The sequence below is a fragment of the Aquila chrysaetos genome, chromosome 6 (assembly GCF_900496995.4).
Source record: "Aquila chrysaetos chrysaetos chromosome 6, bAquChr1.4, whole genome shotgun sequence".
NCBI lineage: Eukaryota > Metazoa > Chordata > Aves > Accipitriformes > Accipitridae > Aquila > Aquila chrysaetos.
In genome coordinates this window covers 15,920,110-15,945,026 of record NC_044009.1, presented here as the reverse complement: position 1 = coordinate 15,945,026, position 24,917 = coordinate 15,920,110, and the positions used below count along the sequence as shown (strand labels likewise).

The 24,917-nt window shown below is 43.5% G+C and overlaps 1 protein-coding gene across 44 annotated transcripts in view; it reads left to right on the top strand.

The window, feature by feature from the left end:
* The window catches only part of MAP2 (microtubule associated protein 2), a 238,050-nt gene that overhangs the window by 77,302 nt on the left and 135,831 nt on the right, over positions 1-24,917 (top strand). For 31 of the 44 annotated variants that reach the window (XM_030017068.1, XM_030017083.1, XM_041124279.1 and 28 more), the window contains exons 1-2: positions 20,163-20,295; positions 20,662-20,727. The exons of 4 other annotated variants lie outside the window; for them this stretch is intronic. The gene's annotated coding sequence lies outside the window, so the exon portion shown is untranslated. 9 more of the 44 variants (XM_030017074.1, XM_030017066.1, XM_030017073.1 and 6 more) reach the window with 6 other exon arrangements.

Here is a 24,917-nt window from a genome sequence, read left to right as displayed (position 1 = left end):
TATTTCCTGGCTCCTTTTGCCAAATGCTAATAATAATAACAACAACAATAATAAAAATTGAAAAAAGGCTCAAATCTGAACTACGCCACTTGTGACTTCATTTGGCAGCATAGGCCTGCTCTACATAACTTCTGCCTCTATTTTATTACTTATATGCCTGCCAAGAGCTTCTGAATTAATTTGCCCTCTTCTCCCTCCCCTTCTTCCCCCTGCCGAAGTGAAGGCATATAGCATATCACACTTGGTGAGCCAGAGGAACATATGGGCTTGGGGAGCTTCAGCCAACCAGACCGAGGGCTCGGCTGTGATGAGAGGTGTTGCTCCGAGCGAGGGCAGTGCCTTGGCTGCAGAGGCCGGGGTGTCTCTCTCCTTGGGCTCCATCACAGGCACGCTGCCTCTCCTGAGCCCTACTGCTTCTTGAGGGTTTAATTTCTTGCTGGCTTTTTCTGGTGATTGTCTCTCAACTTGGGCCTCCTTCCCAATTGAGTTTGGCAGCATTGACTGTAAGAGATAGGTGCCCACCTTTTCTTCCTTACCTCCTCTGGAGAGGGAGGAGTAGAAACCTGCTTTTCTATATGCACCAGTCCAATGAGAAGACAGCTTTTGTGGGGGCACGCGGTCTCTCTATTCCTTTACATGGGTGCCTAATCCATGTCAGATCCTAGCCCTGCTTTGAAATGCTTCAGATCCCTTGATCTGTGGTTACATCAGGGAAAGTGAAATAAAATCTCTATAGTACTGAGGGATGGAGAGGAAAGGGAGTTTGTATGTAAAGGGAGAAATCCTGATCTGATGCAGATACGCAACAAGAAGGCACAGCCTTGCCAACCAATTTCAGTGTCACAGGGAAAGAAGTGAGAGCGTTTCTGAAGTTTCAGAGTCCTGCAGAGAGTAACCAGGAAGGAATGACTGGGAATTTCTTTTTCATTGGGGGAAAAGGAAATCTGTGAAAACATTTCAAGTGTGAGACTCTAAGCTGCTTCTGCTTATGAAATGATGGTACCCTGAAGAGGCAGGCTTAGATTTGTGGTACGTTAAAATGAAGTAACGGTTTCATGGTAATTGATAGTGTTTTATGACACATCAGTTCCAGTTTCTGCTTTGTTAAACACTTTTAAAGCTGCTTCAGTGCACCCAGCTTCTCTTCCCTAACTGCTGGGAACTCTGTGAACCACTGGCTTGTTTGTCTCCAGCCAGACCTGGAACTGTGGGGTTGGTCCCAGCCTTCCATTTTGCCTAGGCAGCACCTGCATTTCCTCAGGTAAAAACCTAGTATGGAAATGTGACTGTCATTTCTGGAATCAGTTAGAAACTGTGCATCCACATGGTCATTTGTGTATGTGTTTGTGTGGGTTGCTTTTCTTTGAATTGTTAAATTCTTTGTGGAAGAAAATGCTTCCAGTGGAGCCTTATTCTGATGAGACTGTATAGGTTAAAAGGAAAGAAGCAGTTACTGTCCAGAAATTGCTTTCTTTTGGCACATGTTCTCTCTAATTCTCTATGACCTCACCTGAAGCCTTTATCTGACATTGGTTTTGGATTGAGTCTGCATTGCTGATGGTGCATTTGGCTGTAAAGATGAGATTGGTAACAGTTTAATTGATTTTTCAAGGGTAGGAGAAAATGCAGTTCTTGATAACCATTGCAATTTCAGGTAATGTACGCTAACACTGATGTATGGGCTGCTCAGAGCTAATAATAACCTGGCTGACCTGACCTGCCTTGGCTGTAAGATGCCCAGTAGAGCTTGCTGTGGCCTTGTAAAGAGATTTTATGCTGATGGAGAGATTTTATTTATGCTGATGGATCTCTACTGTGAATCTCCCTAGCTTTGCATCAGGATTTAATTATCAGCATATAAACAAACTACGTTGCTCCAATTTCTCCTGCCAAGGATTTGACCGTGGTGTTGTGGCTCCTTAGGGTGGAGGGGCTTTCAGTGAGGGGGTGAAAAAGGTGTGTACCCTCCTGGTTTGTACCAGAGGACAAAAAAACGTATAGACTCTTCTCTAGCCATTTCCTGGGGCAGCACATGATTTATGTGTGTCTCAATGGCATTTCATGAAAGCCCAGGTTAACAGCCCTACATGTTTGATTAATAAATACCTTGGTAGCTTTGACAGTGAAAACTGGGCATCCTTGTCAGGCATCTACTTCAGAAGGACAGTGGCAGGCTGGAATAAATGCAGTGCACTAACTCTCGCCTGACCTGCTATTCCGGCAAAGTTCCTGCCAAGGAACTTGGAAGGAAACTGAGTTTTATTTCAGAGCACCGAGGAAAAATATTTAAGAGTTTGGAGATTAGTTGTCAGCACTGGAAGTAGGGCTTGCCAGAAGTAGTGACAGACCAAGCTTGTAAGGCAAACAATGCTGCACCATGGACTGACAATATCCCCCCGTAATCTGTATTAAAAATAGATTTTACAGACTCCAGTTTTAGCATGATCCATTCAGTAATTCATATGGCATTCCATATGTTAGGGTGAGAGGAAGGTGGAAATAGTGGGAGTCGGGGAAAAAGACACTGACTGATCCAGATCCTTATGCCATTTCAGTTCAGTTAATTGCATGCGTTTAAAGTGTTGTAACGTGAGCAGATGGGGTGTTTCACAGTTATGTGGGGTGTGTATATATATATACACATACATACATACATACATACATATATATATATATATATATATATAAAAAAGAAGTTCTCTAGCACTTGATTCCACAGGGCTGCACTGAGGCTTTACCAACTACTCAGGCTGGGTGTATGTGGGGGAGAGGATGGCAGTAATCAGTGGTGGGATGCGATGAGTGATTGATCTAATACTGGGATCCCCCAAACTGCATGAGATGTGCACATGTTCAGTGAACAGTCCCATAGCTTGCAGCTTTGTTGCATTTGGTGGCAACGTCAAGGTGCCCTTTCTAAGGTTGTTGTGTCTCCTTGTTTAAAGCCACCCAGCTCTGAAATCAGTAAACAAACTTCTTCAGGGACCTGGGCCTCAATCTTACTTAGTGCTTCGACACCAGGGTAGTTTCCCTTAGTCCAGGGAACGACCCTTTTAGAAGAAGGAGAATTGACCCTGGAAGCAGTGACTTTTGTGTCCTGCAAAGTTGCAGGACCATGGGTTCCCTCCTCTCGCCAAGGGTGCTGGAGCAGCCAGGCTGCCAAGGGCTGCGTGCCAGTAGGCACCATCCAGCTCCAGCGACGCTCTGGTTACAACCAGGATAACGGGTGTTCTCCTGAGCACGGGTGAAATCCCACTTCCCTCCTGACTCTGCAGTCTCCCTGTTCCCCCTTGCTGGCAGTGCCAGCGCTCAACCTGTGATGGGGCCCCAAGTCACCCAGCCATGTGAGATGAGTTCTCTGCTTTTCTCAGCCATTTTTTAGTCTTCTTCCCCTGGCTCTGTTCTTCCCTGTCTGCCCTGCACCTTGGCCCCTTCAGCGCGGGTGCTCTCGGGGAAGGGGCAGCCTCCCCTCCGCACAGAGCAGCCTGCCTCGCCCGTGCTCCACAGCAGGAGGATGGCAAACAGGCTGCCTTCCTCCTCGCTGCTACAGCCTTTTGAAGGGTATAGTAAAGCAGATGGCACCGTGTTTATACATAATAAACAGCAAGCAAATGAATAAGCCTATTTGTCAGCTTGGGCTTTGCTCTGTGCTATCTATCCCCTGTTGGCGAATGCTGGGCCTTTCCATTGGAGCCTCTGCTGCTGCTGGGAGCTCACCGGGGAGAGGTTTGCCTGGAGGGGCTCCTCCCCTCTCTTCCCAAACTCTGGTCCCTCAGGTCAGGCTTTGCTCAGATCTGCTCTTCCCTGGGAGCAGCCAGGCTTTCAGCAGGACATTGATGTAGGGCTGGGCTTCACTTAGTGCAGTGTCATTTCTCTGAATCTTCAGGTAAGACGTAATTATTATTTTTTCAAATCAAATTTTTTTTTCTATTTTTCTTATCTTAAAGAATTCTGTGGGCTAGTCTTCAGTTTTTAAGAGCTTAAAGAGACCTGGCTACGTCAGGGCTTTGGCAGTCTTTCACTGAGAGAGACTGGTAGAGACATTAGATTTGTTAGCCAAGGTCAGCTGTAAGTCGATTGGACCTGACTTCTCTCCGAATACAGGGATTTTGTTTGGGGGTGGGGGTGTGTGTCTCATATTCTCAGTCCATACTGCACTTGCTGCCAATTTTCAAGCTGCAACCTCTTTGCTTTCTTTCCTGCTTTCCCTCCACATGGACTGGGAGGTGCGAGGAAGCATCTTGTGGCAGGCAAACCACTGTGCTGTCCTTGAAGGACTCTCATGTCATGCAGTGCCAGCTGAAAGTGCATCAACAGGTCCCAGCTGAGACACCACTCCATCCTGCAGCTGACAGGTGTTGTCCATCTGTATCTACGTTGTTGTTTGTTTGCTGTGCAGCTGATAAGCTTGGTGCAAGCGGATGCGGTACCTAGTACTCTGGGGCTGGTTTGGGACTGAGGCCTCAAGCTGCTGGAGTATAGATAAAATGTAAACAATACAATAATCCTTTGCCCTGCTAGTGGGTAAGCAAGACCAAATATGGGGGTTGCAGGAAATCTTTTCTCACGCAGTTTCTGGAAGTCAGGGCAGAGGTGCAGGAGCTGGACTGGGCTCTTGCCTCTGGTTCCAGTGAGCTACTTTGCCCCTTACAGCCTCTTTCCTCCTCCCACCCATTACCTCATCTCATGCATTCATTTCTTAGCAGGTGTTTGTGCAGTGCCGTCGCACTGAGAGCTTTCACTCCTGAAGAGTCTTTGTGGGCTTCAGGAGGAAAATAATAATTGACTGGGCAGCGCAGGCAAGGATCAACTGTCACTACCCTTGGTGTACCCAGGGGGAAATAAGGAGATTCAGTCCAGTGCTTTTCAGGAATGAAAGATTAATTCAGGATGAGAGAGTCTTTTGGTCTTTTAAAGGGGCAAAACCTTGAGCCATAGGAATTAAATAGTAATATGTGGAGTAGTAGTTGAATAAAAATAAAATGTGATAACAAAAAAAGCCTTAAGCTTTTTAGTTAATCTGTTCTCTGAGTTCTCTATCAGAAGGCAAGCACCTGCTCAGTGCATGGATATTAGGGGCATGCTATCAGGACGCTTTTACCTTCAAGTGATACCTGCCTTTTGCACTCTGCCTTCTGCTCATCAGATTGCTTGTTGCAGGATAGAAGGCATTTGCTGGTCACAGTGACTTGTTTTTCAAGTTACTGGAGTGTAGAATAATTTCTACCAAGGCATAACAAAATAACATAGTGTTCAGTTATTTCTGTCTCGGCTATATGTTGGAGTCAATCTGAACCAATGCGTGTGTGTATACTTATTAATAAAATATAGCTTAATATAGAGAAGGCTCCTACACTTGGTTTCTCCCTTTATTTTTTTTTTTTAATATTTGAATACTTCTAAGTATTCACAGCTTTTAACAGTGTTTAATGATTGATAGATCCTGTTAAACTCTAGAGTAACAGTATTTTGGAATTTGGGAAAGGTGGGAGACAGGAATCAGGTGGTCTATTTGACAATCAGTAGATGAGGCATGTGTAGAGATGTCTTTTTACTGAGAAGGTACTCTGAGTCTCTCCAAAAGGTGTAAGGAAAAGAAAGTCCTTTCATCCTGATGGTGTCTTTCACTGAACCCTGGCATATGCTGCTTAAGTGCCTTGCCTCTGTGGTGTTGAAGCCTGCCCTCAGGAGCAGCTGAAGAAGAGAACAGAGAAGAGATCAGTGAATATAAGAGTGGGGAACAGCGGCAAAAAGAAAATCAGTTTTGAGAAAGCTGGTTTCATTAGGGCCCCTTACTGATAGAATAATGGGCATCAGCAATTGGAAGTGGCCTAAATCCAGCAAGAAGGATCAGCAAATACAATCTGCTGGGGGAACAAAAAGGGCTGGAAGAAAAGTGTGTTTCCAGCATTGCAGTAGTTGAAGCTCAGATGATTTCCAGCATACAGGTCCAACCAGTGGATGCTGTTTGAGAAACACTTAGTGTGAGTTTTTCTAGAGCTTCGAGTCCTTTGATGGCCTCAACAGAAGACATCTTGTAGCAAAGAATCAAAATATCCTGGAGAAATATCACAAGTTAACAGAGGCTCAGGCAGCCTTACCAGATGTGAATTTTCTAACTCTTGACCTGCAACTCTCTGCAGCAGGTGTATGTCTCTTGTGTTTTGTTTGCATGCTGGTTTTTTATGTGTGAAAGCTGGTTATTTTGGCATGGCCTTGTATTTTTTTTATTAGTAAAGCTGTTCATGATTTAATAATGAATTTTCATGGTTTCCCTTTATTAAGAAGTGCAATAAATATTTCTTTCTCTGTTCTTCAAAATTTAGTCTCTGAATCAGAAAGAATAAGAAATAAGAAATTAAGTTGAAGAGAGGATTGGTAGTTTCCAAATGAACACACAGGCTGATTTTGTCTCTTAAAAACCTCACAATGAATAGGGAATAAATCCTATAATGAAAGCCCATTCCTTTTCCACTAATGTCTTGCCCTGTGAAAGCTCTGTCAGGCAGAAGATTTATATCTGAGTGTAAGCAACGAAATGTTGAAGGATGATGTTGTCAGTTGTCCAAGTTCTGACGTTTTTGGTTTGCATTGGCTGGAAAGCAAAAATGATTAATGAAGGCAGTACAAAATATTAGGCAATTTGCAAGCCCTATGAATAAGGGCTGCTATTAAGTGAAGTGAATCCCAAGTTTAATGTACTTTAGTTGTCTTGGGGTTTGGTTTCTAATCTGAGCTAAAGTCAAGGCTCAGTTGTGGGAGGTGTGTGTCTTTGGGGGAGACTTGTACAGAGGTGAGTAGGGTAAATGACCCCTGGAGCTCCCTCTCTGCTCACTGAAACACTGCTGAGCTGTGGCACAGCAGGCTAAGTGTTTCCAAGCTTGCAGCAAGATCTGCAAAAAGAGGTGATCCCAGGGAGACTCATGAGAATAACATAGTGCCCAAAAGCCAGGAGGTACAGAGGTGAGTCTACATGTTAGAGATCTCCAGCAACTAAAAGAAGGTAATGCAAAAAAACCCCCACTGTCCTCATAAACTGGTTCTGTCCATTCCAATTCTGTGGCTCCATGCTTGTACCTGCAAAGTACAGCAAAGAACAGGCTCTGTAGGGTCTGTCCTGCCATGTTTACCTGGGTCAAGTGACTGTTACAGCTCCAGTCATCCTGCTGATGGCAGTGGGGATATTCAGAGGACAGCAGAAGGTGGCTTGAGCAAAGCTAGCAGACAAGAAAATACAGTCTTTGTATGGAGTTCGGAAGAAGTCCTCTGGGTGTGAACAGTTGCAGGAGGGCCACCCTCCAGCTGTTTATGGCTTCTGTTCAGCTGAGGCTACAGACAGGTTGTGCTATGTTGTGGTGCTCTGTTGCATTTTCTGTCTTAACTTCTTGCAGAGTAGTGGCTTGGTTGTTTCCCGTCAACTTTAGCTGTGGTGAGTGATGATGTTATAGTGTAATTCTGAAAATGCCCTTGTGGTTTGCACTACCATATTCCTGGGGCTTGGAAAGGTTTGCAAGAATAGCTTTTTGGATGAATATATCAATAGTTAGTTTGGAGTTGGTTACCCTGATAGTGTGAGCTTTTGGTTCATGGTGGGTTCCTACTACCCCTTTCTGCAGATGATGCAGAGTTGTGGGGGTTTTTTTATTCCTTCCCTCCTCCTGGGAAATTTATCTAATCTGATCTTTTCTGTACTGTTTTTGAAGTTGTAATTTTTTATTCTTTATGATGAAAAGAATGCATTTCAGTCTTACTGAGTTTTCATGAACATCTTTCCCCCAACATATGGCAGCAAGCCAGTAAAATTAACATGCCCTTTGTTTGTCTCTGCACAGTTTGGTTGCTCAGAAACTGTCTTGTGCAAAACTCAAGGCTCTGAACCGGAGGCAGATGTGAATGTGCCTGACTCCACTGCTGATGGCCTTTAAAGATAACGGTGGAAATTCCACTGTCCAAGATTTGGCTCCTAAGAAGAGATACCAAGTGTGTTTTGCTAGTAATGTCGATCCTGACTTGTTCTGCAGGGCCAACTTCCAAAAGCAATGAAAGCTCAAGCTCCCATTAACCACGTGCAGAGAATCATCAGAGTTAAGAAAAGCTCAGAAAGCTGGATGCTTGTTAATATTCATCCTTTAATGATTTATAAGGCTAAAAAAATATAAACAAGTGACACTTTATATTTTGCTACAGCAGTCTCCTGTCCTTGTTTAATATTGTTAGTGGAGAGCTTGTGTCGAAAAGGGTGTTTGGTGACACCATCAGCTGAATAAGGTCTTTCAGATGCTTCTGCCTGCATTAGTAATGAGAATGCTTGCTCTCATTTTACAAAGGAACCATTTCTTTTAAATATAACCCCCTCCTTCCCAGCCCCCCAAATGATACCATCATCAGAATTCCCATTACAGCCTTCTTTCATCCCTTTATCTAATGTTGGCTGAAAATGCCTTTGTCTTCAAGTTCCTTCAATTATTAATTCAGTTGTATTCTTTTTGCCAATTGGTGCAGAGAGAACCTTGGAGCAAATGTGTATTAGTTATTCCATTTATTCTCTCCTCTTCATTCCTTTTGCCGTCTTTTTTAATAGTGTTGCTCTCCTGGTTTTTCACTCACAGGTTCCGCATCGTTGCTTGTTTTTTTTGCTCAAATATAAGAGCTGTCGTGCCCCAAAGACGGACTTTGATTCTGAAACCTTTTAAAATGAGGTAGGGAACCTTCTTGCAAACCCTGGGAGCATCTGTGTTCTTCAGTCTCTACTTTGAGACTGGTGGACAAACAGAAGTGGACAAACAACTTCATCTGAACCAGTCCCACTCTGTGGACCAGTGGGAAGTCTGGGGGATGGCAGGTCACAGACCCAGTAAAACTGTTTGCTCCCAGACCCTAACGTATGATCTCAATGGCACTGTGGAGAGGCAAGGGCCAGCCTTGGTGCCCTCCCCACCCCACTGAGGTGCTCCAGCAGCAAAGATGGGAGCAGTAGGTGGGATTCATGTGGAAGAGCTGCAGGGCTTGTCACACCTGCCTTGTCCTCTGAGAGACCATGTTAATGTAGTGGGAGCAATGTTGTTGCAGTGCTGTGCTCTCCTTGGCATGCCGTTTCCAACCCCAATGTCCCTGGAGCTGTAGGCCTTGTGGCTCTCTAAACCCTAACAGCAGATTGGGGCTGAGGCTGAGGTCCCCAGCACCATGTCTGGCCCAGATTAGAGAGGTGTGGTGGGAGCAATGTTGGTGCAGTGCCATGCTCTGCACCAGTGATCCTGATTTGGCTTCTTGGGAAGGCCGCTGAAGGATGGAGAGAAGGCAATATAAGTCAGTCCTGTGGCCCAGGTGAATTTTGCTGGGGGCTGTACCAGTTGCCCAATCTATGCACAGTTGCACGGTTATAGAAACCAGGCACCTGTAGGATAGGACAACAGGATCCTCATTCACTCCAAGGAGGATGCCAGCATGTCTAGGCACTCTCCTTGGTGCTCTTTTTATAAAAATAAGTACATAAATAATTTGTTTGACCTTCCTCAGTAGCAGGTTTTTTTAAAATACCACACCAAAAAATCATCTTTGCTTTTATTTGGTCCAGTGAATTCCTTTTACCTGCACCTCCACACACACCCACCCCCCCCCCCCCCCCCCAAATTTAGAATGTAATGGCTTGCTTGCTTTATCTTCACAAATTATATACCCTGGAAGATTTTTATTACGGTTTGATTTTCTGTATTTTAGGGAAACCTATCTGAAAACATGTGCTTTACAAGGAAAGATCAGAAGAATGTTTTCCCAAACTCTCCCTTTTGCTTATATCTGGACTCTCCCCAGTTTGCCAATATCTTTCTTACTGTGCAAACCCCAAATTTTGGCACTTCTCCAGCTGAGACATCACCACCAACAAAGAAAATGGAATAATTATCCCAGTGTTTTAGGGACAGCATCCCCATTAGGATAAATAAAACTGTGATTTGTCTTTTTTTGCCCACAGTAAGCCTTTTCCTGCCAAGCTACTGCCTAGCTGCTTAGTCCTGATTTGTCTAGTTATGGTTTGAGGCCTTGTCTCTCAATATGCTGTTCAGTCCTTTTCTTTCTTGATTTCCTGCTTTTAGATTTGGGAGATGCTCTGCAGTATGCTGCAATGATCTTAGTTTTTGAAGATGCTTTCCTAAGCGTGACAAGCTCATTCCAACTTGGGGTCAAACCCAGATTTTATAAATGCAAAATCAAGAGGGATTGAGATTAATTTATTGGGATTTGTTATTGACAAACTCATATTGCCAGCAGTATTTTTTCAGTCATGCTCTTGTCCTGTAGGTGCTTGTAAACTACTTGTTTATTTTTTCCAAAATCTTTGCAAGGATGAGGTTTAACAGACTGGTTTGTAATTTCCCACGGCTTCCTTTCAAGAGAGAGTGCAATGTTTGATTTTCTCTCTGATCTGTTCTGAAACCTTAAATACTTTTCTTGAGTCAGGGAGGATTCACAAAATTTTCTTAGCTGCGTATATCTTGTTTTGAGTGTTTCTTAAGCTGCTCTTTCCTATTCTGACCCGAGGTTCTACTTCTTTTTAAAATTAATTGCATGCAGTATTTGCTCGCTGTTACTCTTGTGAAAATTGGGGCAAATGTTGAATATGTTGAATCGTATCCTTCTGTGCATCATCTTTGCTGTGCCTCTCTGCTGAACCATGACTTGCCCTGCCTGCTTTTCAGATTGTATTGAATCTTTTTTGGTTGCCTTTTATGTTCCTTGCTAATTGTAATTCATTTCGTTCCTTAGCTTTTCTGATTATATTCCTGTGCTTTTGCTGCCCCTTAGTTACATGATGTTTGTCTCTGGCTTTTGTATGATTTTTGAGTATTCAGGCTCTTAAAAGGCTTAGCGTATTCTTCTTCTGTACCGGCAGACTTTGTCGTTAAAGCTGCTAAACTCTCTTATTTCTGTCTTTCCTTTCTGGTTCTGTGTATCTCAGGAGCCTTGCACAGAGTATAAACCCTTATCTTTTGAGCTGTCCGTGCTTTCTTCCATTGCCTGCCAATCTGAATGGAAATCTTCCAAACCAACCCAGGTAGGATGGTAGAGGAGCCGAGACTGGCAATTTCTCTCTCTGCCCTCACCTCTGCCTTCTCCCCTTTTAATTCCAGATCATATTTTCATCGGTGCCCTAGTGTTGCTGTGGGATCACTCTGCTAAACAGTACTGTCCTTTGAATACAGTGTAAACCAGTATCCAGATGGCTTACAGTAGCAAGAATTCCTCTGGCAGTTGTTGAAACAGGAGAAGTTCCGTGACTTACTGGCAGTGCTGCTGTTTGGGCCTGTCATCTAAAATGCCATTGATCAAAGTACTACTTCATCTAGAAGAAGGTCACGTCCCTTGAGGTATATCAGATAAGTTCCAAGGTCCTTCACTTATCCGAAATTCCATTTTGCTTAATGACTTTCTTGTTTTCCATCCCATTCTGATAAACCAGACTTGACTATAATCATGTTACACCTCCCAAAAGTCTCCCTAGTGATGGCAATTGGATGTGGCACTCTTCTCTTTGTACCCTGAGCTCATGGGCAGTGTAACTGAGTGCTGTTAAACAGCTGCTGCTTTTCACCCTTGAGGCAGCTACCTGGTAGAGATGAGGGAAGTAATTCTAACGTACAAAGAGCTTGAAAATAATTTTGGACAATGCTGTGAGACCAGGGTGAATGAAACCTATGTTTAAGTTACCCAATCCAAGTCTCCAGTCATTAAACCCATTTTAGTCTTGATGTGGCAACTGCTGTGGGCTCAGTGGAGCTGTGGCCAACTTAAATGTGTGTAAGCAAAGAGGGAATCAGGATCATTATGTTAACCACAGGAAATCTGCTTTTATGGTGATGAAAACAAGAATCAATCACAAGTAGCTAATGAATTAGCCTGCAGTATCTGCTATGTTCATTTCACAGTAAATGCGACAGTCAAAATCCGTTAAGAAGCCCTTTGCAACGGGGTCCTCTGCAAAGAGGGTATCTGTAACACGCAGTGCACACACTGCCAGCCCTCCTTGCCTTTGTCTGAAGCGCTTCAAGAGTGTGTGTGAAATACAAGTTCTAATCCAAATGACTGAAGTCAAGGAAGGGCTTCTGGTGGTTTTAAGCTGGGCCTTGTCTTAGAGGTCTAAGTGGCTATTAATTATGGTTGGTTTTACTGGAAATCTGCAGTCTATGAAGGACAGCTATTGGACAGGCTCATCTCCATGCAAAGGACCTGGATGCCCATGCGAAGAGGGAATAAGCTGTTGCATCATGCTGGCACAGTGTCACATCTGCGCCCATGTGGGTCAGGCTGACTAGTCAGCAGCATTCTCATAAGGCGGCTTTTGTTGTCTCTCCTTTGTAGTGAGGACAGAGCTGCTTCCCCTCCGCGTGGCTCAGCTGCTGGTAGCTCTTCCATGGGTTTCTGCCTGACTGCCTTTGTTACATAAAGCGCTGCTAAGTGAGAAGCTGTTCAAACCAATTCTGCTACATGTTACTACATGTTACTGCAATTTCTATTGCCTGTCTGGTTGGTTTTGCTGTCCAGGAAAAGCAGTGAGTTATTAGGGCTAACCAATTTTTTTTTTAATTTCTTGGAAGGGAAGTGTGGACATGGAAGAAAATAACTAGCTGGCAGCTTTTAGGAAGGCAGTACTTAGCTGCTAGGGAAGATATCTCTGAAAAAAGATTGGTCTTTAAATTAACTTATGAAAATGAAGGAGAAAATACCTTTTCTCTGAAAGGGATCACAGACACAGACCCATTTCAGGAAAACCTCTATTTTCAATACTGCATTTCACTACATGCCAATGTCCCACTGACTGAAAAAGAACTTAAATGTTTGCTTACACATTGTCCTAAATATAAATGGGATTTAAATTGAAATACTGCCCAAAACCTATGATTAGACAAAACAGATAAATTTGTGTATTTTACATTGCAATTATTGCTTTATATATGTTTAAGGCCATGCCAGCTCAGAGTTTATATTTTAGTTGTATGTCCTGCAAAATCTGATTCAACAAATGATTCATTAATTTAAAATATTTTATTTATAAATTTAATACAGAGTAATAACTAAAGGTTCTGTTATGAGGTGTGACATGACAGTTAATTGAAAAACATTAGGTTACATAATTAAGTGAAGTACAAACTGACATTTGAATAAATTCTGTCATAGTAGCTGTGATATTTTACTGTAAGCAAGTTTTTGTCTTGATTCATCACCTCACTGGTAGGCCTGAAGAGAGGTAAGATGAAAAGCAGTGGTAGGGTTTGTATCTGCACTATTTTCTTAGTCATAAACCATGTGATAGGATGGAGAAACACTCAGTGTGTCTCTAAGATGCACATGGTATGACAGGCTTTCATGTGGACACCTACCGGGACAAGGGCTATGTGTACTCAAGGGTACCAGAACACCTGTGGCTAAGTTGAGGTTAAGGCTGGGGTTGAACTAGATGGTACCAACCGTTACATGCTCTCTGGAGTGTGTGTCTCAGTCTAGGCAGAGGCATAACAGGAAAGTTGACCATGTTTTTCATCATTAATGGGTGGGTTTGGATCCTACAGCTTTAGGAGCCTGGTTTAAGCATCTCTCTGAAGCAGGAATTTATGTGAGAGTGTTGGGCAATCACTTGCCTTTCCTCTGCAAGCAGAAAGCGAAGGGCAGAATTGCCCCTAAAGACAGGATGAAGCTGTGGAGGAAGGACTAATGCAGGCAAGCAGAATAAGTAACACAATGCTCAACAGATGTCATGCAGCACATGCTGTTCAGGCTTTTGACTTTTCTGTGTCCTTTATCTGTTGGGGGGAGGCAAGTGTTGTTAGGGGGAGGTGTCAGAAAGAGGGAGGTAAAGGAAGGATGCATGAAGAGAGAGGGCAGTGATGGAAGCAAAAGGGGAACAGTGGGAAACAAATGGAACAGGAGGAGTGAGAACACAGCAGCATTTGCAAAAGAGCTGGAAGGAGGCCTTGGAGCAAAGAGCCAGGTAGTGGCAAGGGGTATTTTGAGAACTGGAATTACAAAAACAGTTGATTACCTTGTAACAGTCAAGGCAACACCACAAGCATTGTTTTAAACTCTGTCAGTCTATCATTGCCTTTTTCTGACACCCTTAAGTCTTAATTTTCATTCAGAAAAAACTCAGTTTCTGAGAGGCTGACAAAACCTCATCCTCCCATTTATCTTGGTGGTGGTTGTGAATCCTGAGTCCCTCACAGGACTTGGTGCTTGTGGTGGCCGTGGGAGTTGCCTCCATCTCTTGTTGGTGTGTGAGGGAGGATTTGTAGGAAAAATGGTACCTTTAGGTAGACCAGAGGATTAATTATAATTTGTGTTTTGACTGCAGTGTGTACCAGCACTGCTCTGATAAGAGCAAATACTATTCCCTGAAAACTTGCCTTCCTTTATGACCTTAGTTTGTTGTGGCTGTAACACTACAGCTACTACTTCATGTGGTAATGCAAAACTATGCAGTTTAGCTCCCTGCAGGAAGTGGAATTAAAGATGAAATAAAAATGGAAAAGAAGAATAAACCCACCTCTTTCACCTACATGTTTAAAACAGTAATGAATCTATTGTAGACACTCCAGTAGCTCAGGACTGTCAGAGAGGAGCTTTGTGTTAGCTCGTATAATCTTTGAGCCTCCAAATAATGCAGTGTTGATTGCACAGGTCTATCTTGCAGTCTCTGAAGACATTGTGCTCATGGATGTGTGCAGTTCAGCGATCTATGGAAAGTCATGGTACTCTCAAGTGGCATTGGTTTCTGCAGGAATGTTGGTGCTATCAGTTGTTTCTGATACTGCAGGCTCAAGGAACCAACTGAAAATTGACATTGTCTTTCAGGGGCAGTGGGGAAATCACTGGGCCCAATGTGCTGGTGACAAGGCATTTGCAGGCTGTGCTGATGGGGACACATTAGATGAGTTTAGTGATGTTTCAGTGGTTCTGTGAGATGGAGGTTTGCTTCTGCCACGTCAAAATTTGGGGTGTGACTACTCACTCATCTCTTTACTTTTTGCTTTTCTTCTGTGGGTAGATTTTGAGCTTGGGGTGTTTTGCCCAGCTGTCACTGAAGCAGCAGGCTGAACGAGCCGTGAGACTGCACTGTTCCCCTCCATGTGTAGTACCCAGGGCAGAGATGATGGTTTATTATGGGGTTATTATACAAAAGCTTGTGTTGCAGCTGTTACTAGTAACTATAACACATATACAGACAAAGTTTGGGGGCTAACAAACACCTTCATGAATTTTGCTTTTACTCTTTTGTTCTCACTGGTCTCTAAGCTGGAAACCAAGAATTTCCTAAGAAAACCCAAGAATACATTTATCTGGTAGCTTCAAAACGTTCTGAGCAGAATTTGTTGTTCTGAAAAGCAGGCCTGAGAGGATTTGAATATTCTACATCCTCCAGCTTGATTTCAGTGACATGCTGGCACAGAGTGAAATGGAAATAAGAGATCCCTTTCTAGGTATTCCTCATATCTATTATTTAGTTGAGGAGAGTCAACTTGGATTCACAAAAGAGAGATCATGCCTGAAAATATCTGTCTGACAGGTTTAAAACAAGTAAGCTGAGATAGGGGAAAGAGGACATAATTTGCCTGGGTTTTGAAGGCTCGTTTCTATAAGCATGCTGCACAGAAGCCCGTATTGGGTGCAAGAGAGCTGGCCATGATAACTTGGCGTGAAGGGATGCCTTTGCATGGATGCTGGGGAAGGGCAGTGTCACCAGCACAGGCCTGTTTTATTGGTAGCCTGGGAGGAAGGACAGGTAAGTTCTGTAAAGATGTTGAAATCTGGTATGGATACAAAGCTGGGGGCACTGCTGTTGTAAAGGAAATGGCTCGACTGAAAAGGCTCTGGAGGGTCTGGCTGCATGAGGTGGGTACATCAGCTCTTGCACACTCATTCTTTGGGGGGGAGACTAAAAACAAAAGCAGGGCCTCCCTGCATCTTGAAACTTCCTATCCTGCCTTGAAATCCTTTGCACCTTTTTAGCCACGGAAGCTGCTAACTCAGCCTGCAGCTTTTCCTACCTCTTCCCCACCCTTCGTCCTCTCCGTTATCAGTAACCATAGAGATACAGACAGTGACTCCAGCCTCAGCCTTCCTCACGGTGTAGCCCTAGTGAAAGAGCTAGGGTGCTATACTGCATGTGTTTTTCCAGAATTAATTAATGCCCTTCTATTCTGTTTTTCCCCCCTCAAGGAGGGAGAAAAAGAAAAGCAAGGTTGTCCCTCAAATGGCTGGTAAAATAGGGTAGCCTGATGTTTATTACCACTGCAGAAGAACAGGCAATATTTACAGTCTGGTGAAGCATCCATCTCCTCTCAGCCTCTCCAGCAGGCAGCCATCCCCAGCACTGTTATAAGTGGTAAGACAATAGCAAATAAAAAGAAAATTCCCTGTTCCAGGGCTATTTTTACCAGAGTGGTGCAGTTTTTGTTCAGTAGACTTACTCTTCTTAATCTACATCACTGATGATATTGGATGCTATTTTAGGCATTGCATAAAATGTTCACCCAGTCTTTGCTAAAAGAGAAGCAACCGACCCCCAAGTCCTTTGTTAAAGGATGGTTGCAAGATTTCAGCAGTGGTTTGGGTGGAAAGATCTTAGGCTGAGGTTCTAGGAGGGTCTTCTGGCTTGGCTTGGCAACAGGGTTTGTGTGTGACCTTGGGCAAGTCCAAGCCCCTTAATTGTTCTTTTTTTCATTATCCTGAAAATGAGGAGAATGCTGCCACTACCCTCTTGTGCTGGTTTTGGCTGGGATAGAGTTAAGTTTCTTAACAGTAGCTAGTGTGGGGCTACGTTTTGGATTTGTGCTGGGAACAGTGTTGATAATTCAGGGATGTTTTCGTTATTGCTGAGCAGTGCTTACACAGAGCCAAGGCCTCTTCTGCTTCTCACACCACCCCACCAGCGAGTGGGCTGAGGGTACGCAAGAAGTTGGGAGGGGACATGGCTGGGACAGCTGACCCCAACTGACCTAAGGGATATCCCAGACCATATGACGTCATGCTCAGCCTATAAAGCTGGGGGAAGAAGAAGAAAGGGGGGGACGTTCGGACTGATGGCATTTGTCTTCCCAAGTAACCATTACACGTGATGGAGCCCTGCTTTCCTGGAGATGGCTGAACACCTGCCTGCTGATGGGAAGTGGTGAATGAATTCCTTGTTTTGCTTTGCTTGTATGTGCAGCCTTTGCTTTACCGGTTAAACTGTCTTAATGTCATCCCATGAGTTTTCTCACTCTTACCCTTCTGATTCTCTCCCCCATCCCACCGGGGGGGAGTGAGCGAGCAGCTGTGTGGTCCTTAGTTGCCACCTGGGGTTAAACTATGACACTGCTTTTATGTTTTGGCTCTTCTAAGTAATCTGTTGTAATAGAAGCTGTGTCCTATTTTCCCCAGCACCCTGCACAGAAGGACCCAGTATGCAACTGGATTTTCTAAGCTCTCCTACAGTACAGTAATGAAACTGAGTGCACTGTCTTGCATGAATGTCAGAATTAAAGAGAAAAACCCACCCGAACATGCAAGATCTTTCAGAGTTTAGGCCAAGTTTCAGTCACAGTCTCACCACCTCCTTTACTGAGACTAAAGGTCTTTATTCCTCTTTGAGAGGTACGGTGCTGAAAATGCATGCTGTGTAGCCCAAGTTTATAATTTAAACATTTCCAGGACTTTGACCTGTCAACTTACTAGTGTTTCTATTTTCTTTTTGCTCACAAGTGTTCCTGTTTCACTGTGTTGGGGTTCATTAATTTTATGTGATGAGTTTGCTTTGTGGCTGATCTGCTTTCCTGGCTGAGCCAGGAAAACATGAGGTTGAATCTCAGACAGGGCTGAGTGTTCTCTGTGTTCCAGCATCTACCTGGATTAGGCCCTTCATCCCTCTGTTCTCCTGTGTCATTTGTCTGGCCAGAAATGCTTTTATAGGAATATTAAAAGACATTTCACAGGGCAGCCAGAACAAACTTTATGAAGATTGTCTCCGATTTGCAGTATCTTATGGTGAAACTATTTGCCATAGGTAGTTTTGGCAGACCAGGTCCCTGGAAATGCTTGCATGGGCAGAGTGAAGGCAATTTGGATGGCTGGTTGAAGATTCAGCCATGGGCTCCAATGTGTAGGAGGTGGCCTGGCAATATGTATCAGTACCTTGTGAACCACATGAGGTCCATCAGGAACATCTGAGAGAAATTACAGGACAGTTTTCAGGATTTTTTGCTACCCCTCCACCATCCCAACTCCATGGTGGTGTTTCTGGGACCTCCCAGAGCTGGTTGCTTTGGGGGAAGAGTGGCTGGTAGAGGGGAGCTGTGGAAGTGAGGGAGTGGTAGTAGCAATGCTGTGAACAAGCACCAACTGTTAAATGGTGGAGCTGAGGAAGATGAGGGCAGGATTAGAGTTTCCTTGGTTTCTGCAGAGGATGAGCTCTGCAGTGGGAGGTTTGGCAGCAGCAGGCACCCCTTCTGATGAGTCATGGGAGGCTTTCTCAGATGAAAGGTCTAAGAATTGTGCTAGTGCTGCTCTTGGTCATTTTTTTCTGTTCCTTCTGAAGGCCTTTTTGCCGCCATGTGGTACCTGCTCCACCATCATCCTTGTCCCATACAGGCTGTCTTTGGGGGCTACCTTTCTCCATTTCCTCATCTTCCTCACTGCTGCGGTGATTTAGAGAGTGAGGGAAAACTGTCAGGTCAGGACAGATGGTTTTAAGGCACTAGGATCTGTTTATAGCAATGAGGGTGGAACTTCTGGTTGATGCAGAGTTTGATGGATGTGTGAAAAGTCATCTTGTCATGGTTGTGGGGGAAGGCAGAAAGGAATTGAATCCCTTTGCAGCCCTCTAGCCCCAAAGTTTTGGGAGAGAAGCCCTGGAGATCCATGGGAGACTTGTTACTCCCTCCTGCAAGCCCCTTGTTCCTCTAAAAGGTAAATGGGGTTTGTTGGACCTCTCCTAAACATTGTGGTAGGGAGATGTTTCCTTCTCCTGTTGACATTCTTCCCTCTCAAGGGCTCTGCTGTCACGGGGACTGAGAAACACTAGCTTGCTGTTGGGAAGTAGACCTAGTTGGCTTGTGTGTCCTGACTGCCGAGAAATTTAAGCTTGTCTTCAGCCCTTAAGAGTGTGGTTAGGCTCATTGGTTTCTCTTGACTGCTCCTTTGCTGCTTATGCAGTTTCATTACAAACTCAAAATGCTCGAAAACAAACCAGTTAATCTTTCAACTTTTTCTTACTCTCTCTTGTTTTAAGAATTCCTTTATGTTCCTCTACCCCTTCTCTGCTGCCCCTCCCCAGTTGTGCTGTGTCTCCTCTCAAAACACTGGGTGATTTCCCAGTTCACGAGTCCCTTGTCCTACTCAGATGAACATTGTTCTGTAGAAAGCCTTGGAATAGGGAGGCGAGATCAAGGCAGACATGATGGCTGAATAGTGGCAGTAAAACTGGACCCCTCATAGCAACTCATTTGCAAGCTGAACTGTGCAGTGAGCCCTGTTCCTCTCTTGTATTAGTTCTGAAGGGTCCCTGCTCGTCCCTACAGTCCTGCAGCACTTCTGTGTTTTCCCTGGTTTTGCTTCCCACTGATGAATAAGCAAATGCGAGGCTCAAATGACAGCATAGACAAGCTGGTTCCAACACGTGAACAGAAGCACTAGATAGAAAAATAAAGGGGGAGAGCAAATCGCCCTCCTAATCCGTAATGCAGAAAATGCTAAATCCCTCAAGACCTCCTTTTCAGCGTGTACTGTCCGTAAAACCTGTTTAGGATTTGGATCGGCATCACAGTGGAAACCAGGTGCGCTGCTGCCTGTGTGCAGTGCGTGCCTGTGTGTGTTTGGCAGCAGCACAAAAGAAAGCAGTTGATGATATTCATAGGATTAAAGGCCTGATTCCTGGGGACACACTTGGTTGGATGCAATTAAAATGCTTGTCAGGCATTTGATACCAGCAACCCCTTGACAAACTGCTTCAGCCGCCGTGAGGTGCAGCATCCTATTGTAAGTGGATGATGGCGGAGCCGGCTGGTTTGTCATCATTCTCGAAATTTCTGTGGCCAGTGAACTCCCTCTTCCTCTCCCACTCACCCTCTTTTCCTTTTCACCACTGCGGGGACTTCTTCTAATTTGCAGTTTTCCTTTTCCTGACATACACATGGTAGATACAAGCTGGTGGCTTGCAGACTGCGTCTGTCTGGAGATAGGCAGCGAGCCGATGGATAACAGCACTCCAGGAGAATGATTATGCAGCAGTTATTTAAGGATAGGCTTTTGTGGTATGGCAGCATATAGCTGGTAATGATTTTCTTTTAAAAATGTCATCTTTGTTTGCTTGTTGAGGATTTGAAAGAGTTATACCTTTATGCTGTAGTTTTTTGGATTTAGTCTGCTGTAGATTAAATTCTGTAGCGGTGCATGCTGGATGAATTAAATGTATAGGTAATAAACTTCTGTGGTTTTGTTTATAAATATATTTGATGCATACATAAGGCATATTATATGCACACACACTTTCATACACACATAGTTGTATGGGTATGTTTATGCATCTATGTCTTTGTATAATAGAAAAAAAACTTTTCTCGTAGCTGAAAACTGTTTTTCAGCAAAAATTAAGTATTTTCAGGTTTTTTTTCCCCCACCTTTATTTTATATTAACAGATTCTCCAGTATATAGTCTTGGACGTGACGCGCTGATTGGAATCTGCTTGTCCACAGATCAAAAAGGTAGGACACCTCTGAATGTGATTTTGAGAATGTGGGAACAAATGTGATACAGGGTGTGGGCTTGGTTCTTTCGTTTGTTGGTTTTGTTTGTTTGTTTGGTTTTTTTTTTTAATTTAAACAATAGCTGTTATTCTTCATTTTGTCAAACTATGTTTTGTTGCAGCTTTGCATAGATTTTCAAATTGTTTTGGCAAGCACAGTAAAGTTATTTTTGATGTGTACGCATATGCTCTAGCTATTTAATCAGTCCATTCAGCTGCAGCCTCCAAAGGGTGAGATACAAACCTGAGTGCTTGTCTATTGTCTTGGGTTAGTACAGCGGGGGTGCAAAACTGCCTCCAGTCTTATTGGATGTGGGGTCATCTTAATATTGATTTTAGCACCAGCAAGAACAGGGTTAAACTCACTGGCTTGCTGGGAGCAGGTACAATCTATCACAGCACACAGCAGAAAGCATAGTGGTGGTTTTTATACTGTATGGCTTTCATGGAGGAGGGAAACTTCTTTTAACCCGTTCACTGCTGCCAAAAACCGCATGTGTATCAGCTTGGGGTTTTTATGCACAGTATTTCAGTAAGCTGGCAGGGTGGGGCAGTGCTGGAAGAGTGTCTGTCTGATGGCTTTTTGACATATCACTGGCAATTCAGAAATTATTTCTACATATCAAAATGAAGCAAATGGACTGGGGTTTTTTGACAGTGTCATTGCTAGTTCCCAAGAGAAGTAGTTTATTATCCTCTTCCCCTAATACCTTTTGGCTTTGGTTGCTTTAACCCCTTGATGCTGTGAGGGAAACAGTGAGATAAAACCCTGCAGAATAAAAAACATTAAGTGACTTTCTTTGTATTGAACTTCCAGATGTATCAAGTGGTTAAGGAATACAGACCTCATTGAAATGCCGTGGGGACTGTGCCCTTAAAAAAAAAAATATAAATCTAGGCAGGATTGAAAATCTGTTCCCTCCACCTTGATGGAGAGAGGGAAAGGTATATCCATCTTGCATTAACTTCTCAGGTGCTGGTTCTCACCCAGTACCTTCCAAACCAGACTTTGTCATGTGTTTTTCTTCCTAGGTGATCATACTTCTTAGCTCTGCATTTAGACCTGGAGGGAATATGTGTGTTTGTAGGGCAGGAATCAAAATCTGCATGTGTCTTTAGTCTGAAGTTTCAGAGTGCCTTTTGAAAACCAGAATAGAAAAGGTAAGAAATTCTTCAGCAAAGGCAGTTATATTTCTAGCCTGGGTGAACCAGGAGTAATGATAACTCTGTGAGAAACCCTGGTCTCCTGAAATGGCCAGCCTGGGTCCCCAGACAGGCAGGAACCCCAAGCCAGAACATCAGCACTGGCAAGGATGTGGGCCACTGCTAGCAGCAATGCATTGCTCTGAAATGTGATGAATAATCAATTTCATTGCAATAAATTGCTATGGCTGGTTGATAGATACTGTTTCCTGGGGGAAAGCATTTGTGAATTTTTCAGGATATTATCTCTCCTGTTTTTTTTGCATACAATTCTATTCCTTGTTTTCCTCTTCTACATATCTTTCTGTTCTCTTGGCCCTTGTATTTTTTCTGTCTTTGTCAGAAGACTTCTTACCTCATGGGTTTTCCTGGCTAAACTAAATTCTTCAAAGGAATGCTTTACTTATTAGTTTTTCTTAGTTGCTTTTAATACTATTTCCTCCTGGTATCAATTATCACTAGACTTATTGAAATAGAAAAGCCTGAATTAAATAGTGTATAAAATGCTCTAATTCTTGAAAAATGCATTCAGTGATCTGTTTTTAGCTTATGAGCAAGTTCCTTCTCTTCCCTCTACTTTTAATTTCACTTCCATTATCCAAGGGCAACAAGCCAAACTGCAGTCTCATTCTGATTTCATTAATGTTTTGCAAACTGTCTCAAGGACTAATGCTGCTTGTTGGGCTTGATGTCAGAATCCAAGGTTTTGCTGCAGCATTGGAAAAGGGGAAAGGAAGGATCTCAACAAATAGAAGTGATGACATTGTTAGCGATGAGTATAGCTGCCTAGTTTTTACAGTATCAGTGGATAATGAGTCAAATTTGTTGACAACGTGATCCCCTCAGATGATTGGTTCTCATCTCCTATGGAAATGCCTCTTATCTCCTGTGCACAGCATCTTATCAGTCCTCTGTGGTCTCCTAAAAACAAAGAAAAGGTGTCAGCTATTTGTTAATAAATCAGAGTTGGTGAGGAGACTCTGTTTTTTTTGTTTTTTTTTTTAAATAAACAATACATATACATTTCTTACACCTCTGATTTATCAGTCATTTTAACCTCTTCCTTTGATCTGGGTTTTTAAGATTCATGTTACAAATCGTTCCTTCTGGCTGCAAAGAAGAAAATGAGATGTTATGCTAGCAAAAATGGAGATTATTTCAAACAATATCATTTTCTTGAAGTAGAGGTAAGGGACAGTTACGCTGTAAGAAGAGAATTAATTCTAGATGGAAAGGACTTAAAAATCCTATGGTCACAGAGGTAGCATAAGAGTGCTTGGACTATCAAAAGAAGAACATTTTGTTAGCTAATAGAAAAAGGCAACAGAAGCCAGAGTGTGCAGTGGCAATGAGGTGTGTTGGATTACAGTTTGTGGACTCCAGGGCATGCACCCAGAATGACGTGATGTTTGGCACTCGCCTTCATTTAAACAAATGGCATGGTGACCAAATGTGCCAAAGGCATTTAGAAGCCATGCGTAGTGTCAGTTCATCCCCAGGGCTCCCTTGCGGTGAGCAGCATCAAGAGCGAGCTTGGGCCCCTGTGTCTGCCTCCGTCCTGAGATTGTCATCTGCTTTTTTAACCCCACTTGTTAGATGGCCCTCTCTTAGCATATGCAATGGAGGTAAGGAGGAGGTTTGCTTTACAGCTGTTCTAGGCTGCGTCTCAGCATCCTTGGTTTGTTTACTAGGGTTAGGGTTAGATCACCAGTGCTAATGTTGTCTTACCCTATGATTACATGAAACAAGTATTTTTTTGAGTATTGGGATTAATGGTGCTGACTTTCCTGTTGATTTATGTCTTCTGCTTGATGAAGAATTCTCAGTGAAGATTTTTCTGCTGTTTTACTAATTAGAAACACTGTCTCCTAGGCAAATTTTTCAGTGGCAAATAAGGGTCCTATGTTATGGCTTTCCTTTCATTTGGGACATTGAGGGGGGTCACTTGCAGGGTCTCTCTTTTTCTACCTGGATGTCTGTTTTCACATGACTTGTAGGAGGACAGTTATCTCTGCTTCTGCACCAAAGCAGGCTGAAATTGGTCAGTGGACTCAAAAATTATTAGCTGAGGAGAACATAACCCACATAAAACTGGTTTTCTGTGGGTAAGACTGGAGCTAAGTGCTCATCATGGTCCTGACGAAAGTTGTTTTCCTCTGGGTTTACATCCGTTGTGCCCCTCCTCCCCTACCACATTTTCCATTACCTTTGCGCCAGAGTACCCCAGTTTCTCTGTGGCCCTGTGCTGTCAGCTGGGCAGGACAGAGTGTGTGCTAGAACTGCTCCGGGGTGCTGGCTGGCCATCGTGTGCATGTACTGCCTGCCTGGAAGATCAGACACAGCAAGTGGTGAGTTATGTCAGTGCTTTCTTCATTTGAGGCGAGGGAGGACTCTTTTCAGCATTGTTTTCCATTTCTAGGAAGAAAAAACGTTTCTGTCCTTCACTCTCTGTCAAGCTGTGTTTAAATATTAAGAGTTAGGGACAGTTAGACAGCTAGCACAAGTTTGGTTTAGTAACTTTAGGGAGGACCCTGTGTAATCTGTCAAGAAAATAAATATCAAAGCACAGAAATCCAGTGGAGGGTGAACTGGAGCTCAGCTGACAGGGCCTCAACTGGAGGAAGAGGTGATTAAGTGCAGGCCTGCAGTTGCTGTGAAGGCCTGTAGGCTGCCAGGTTAATTTCTGGAAGCTTGTGTCCTCCTCCTCTTCCTTATTTTCTTTGTCTGCAAACCAAACAAATGCCAATGTATTCCTCAGTAGGAGTATTCATCAACTGCACAAAATGATTGACATCCTTGGTTAGAGGAAGCTGCATATGTGCAAAATTTGACCATGAGACTTAGTATGGTGGCTTTTGTCCTGGCTGCAGTAACAAAGGTGGTTGTGTTATTACTGTAGTAGCAGTACCAATAAAAAGGTTAAAATACATTTAGTATTTACACTTG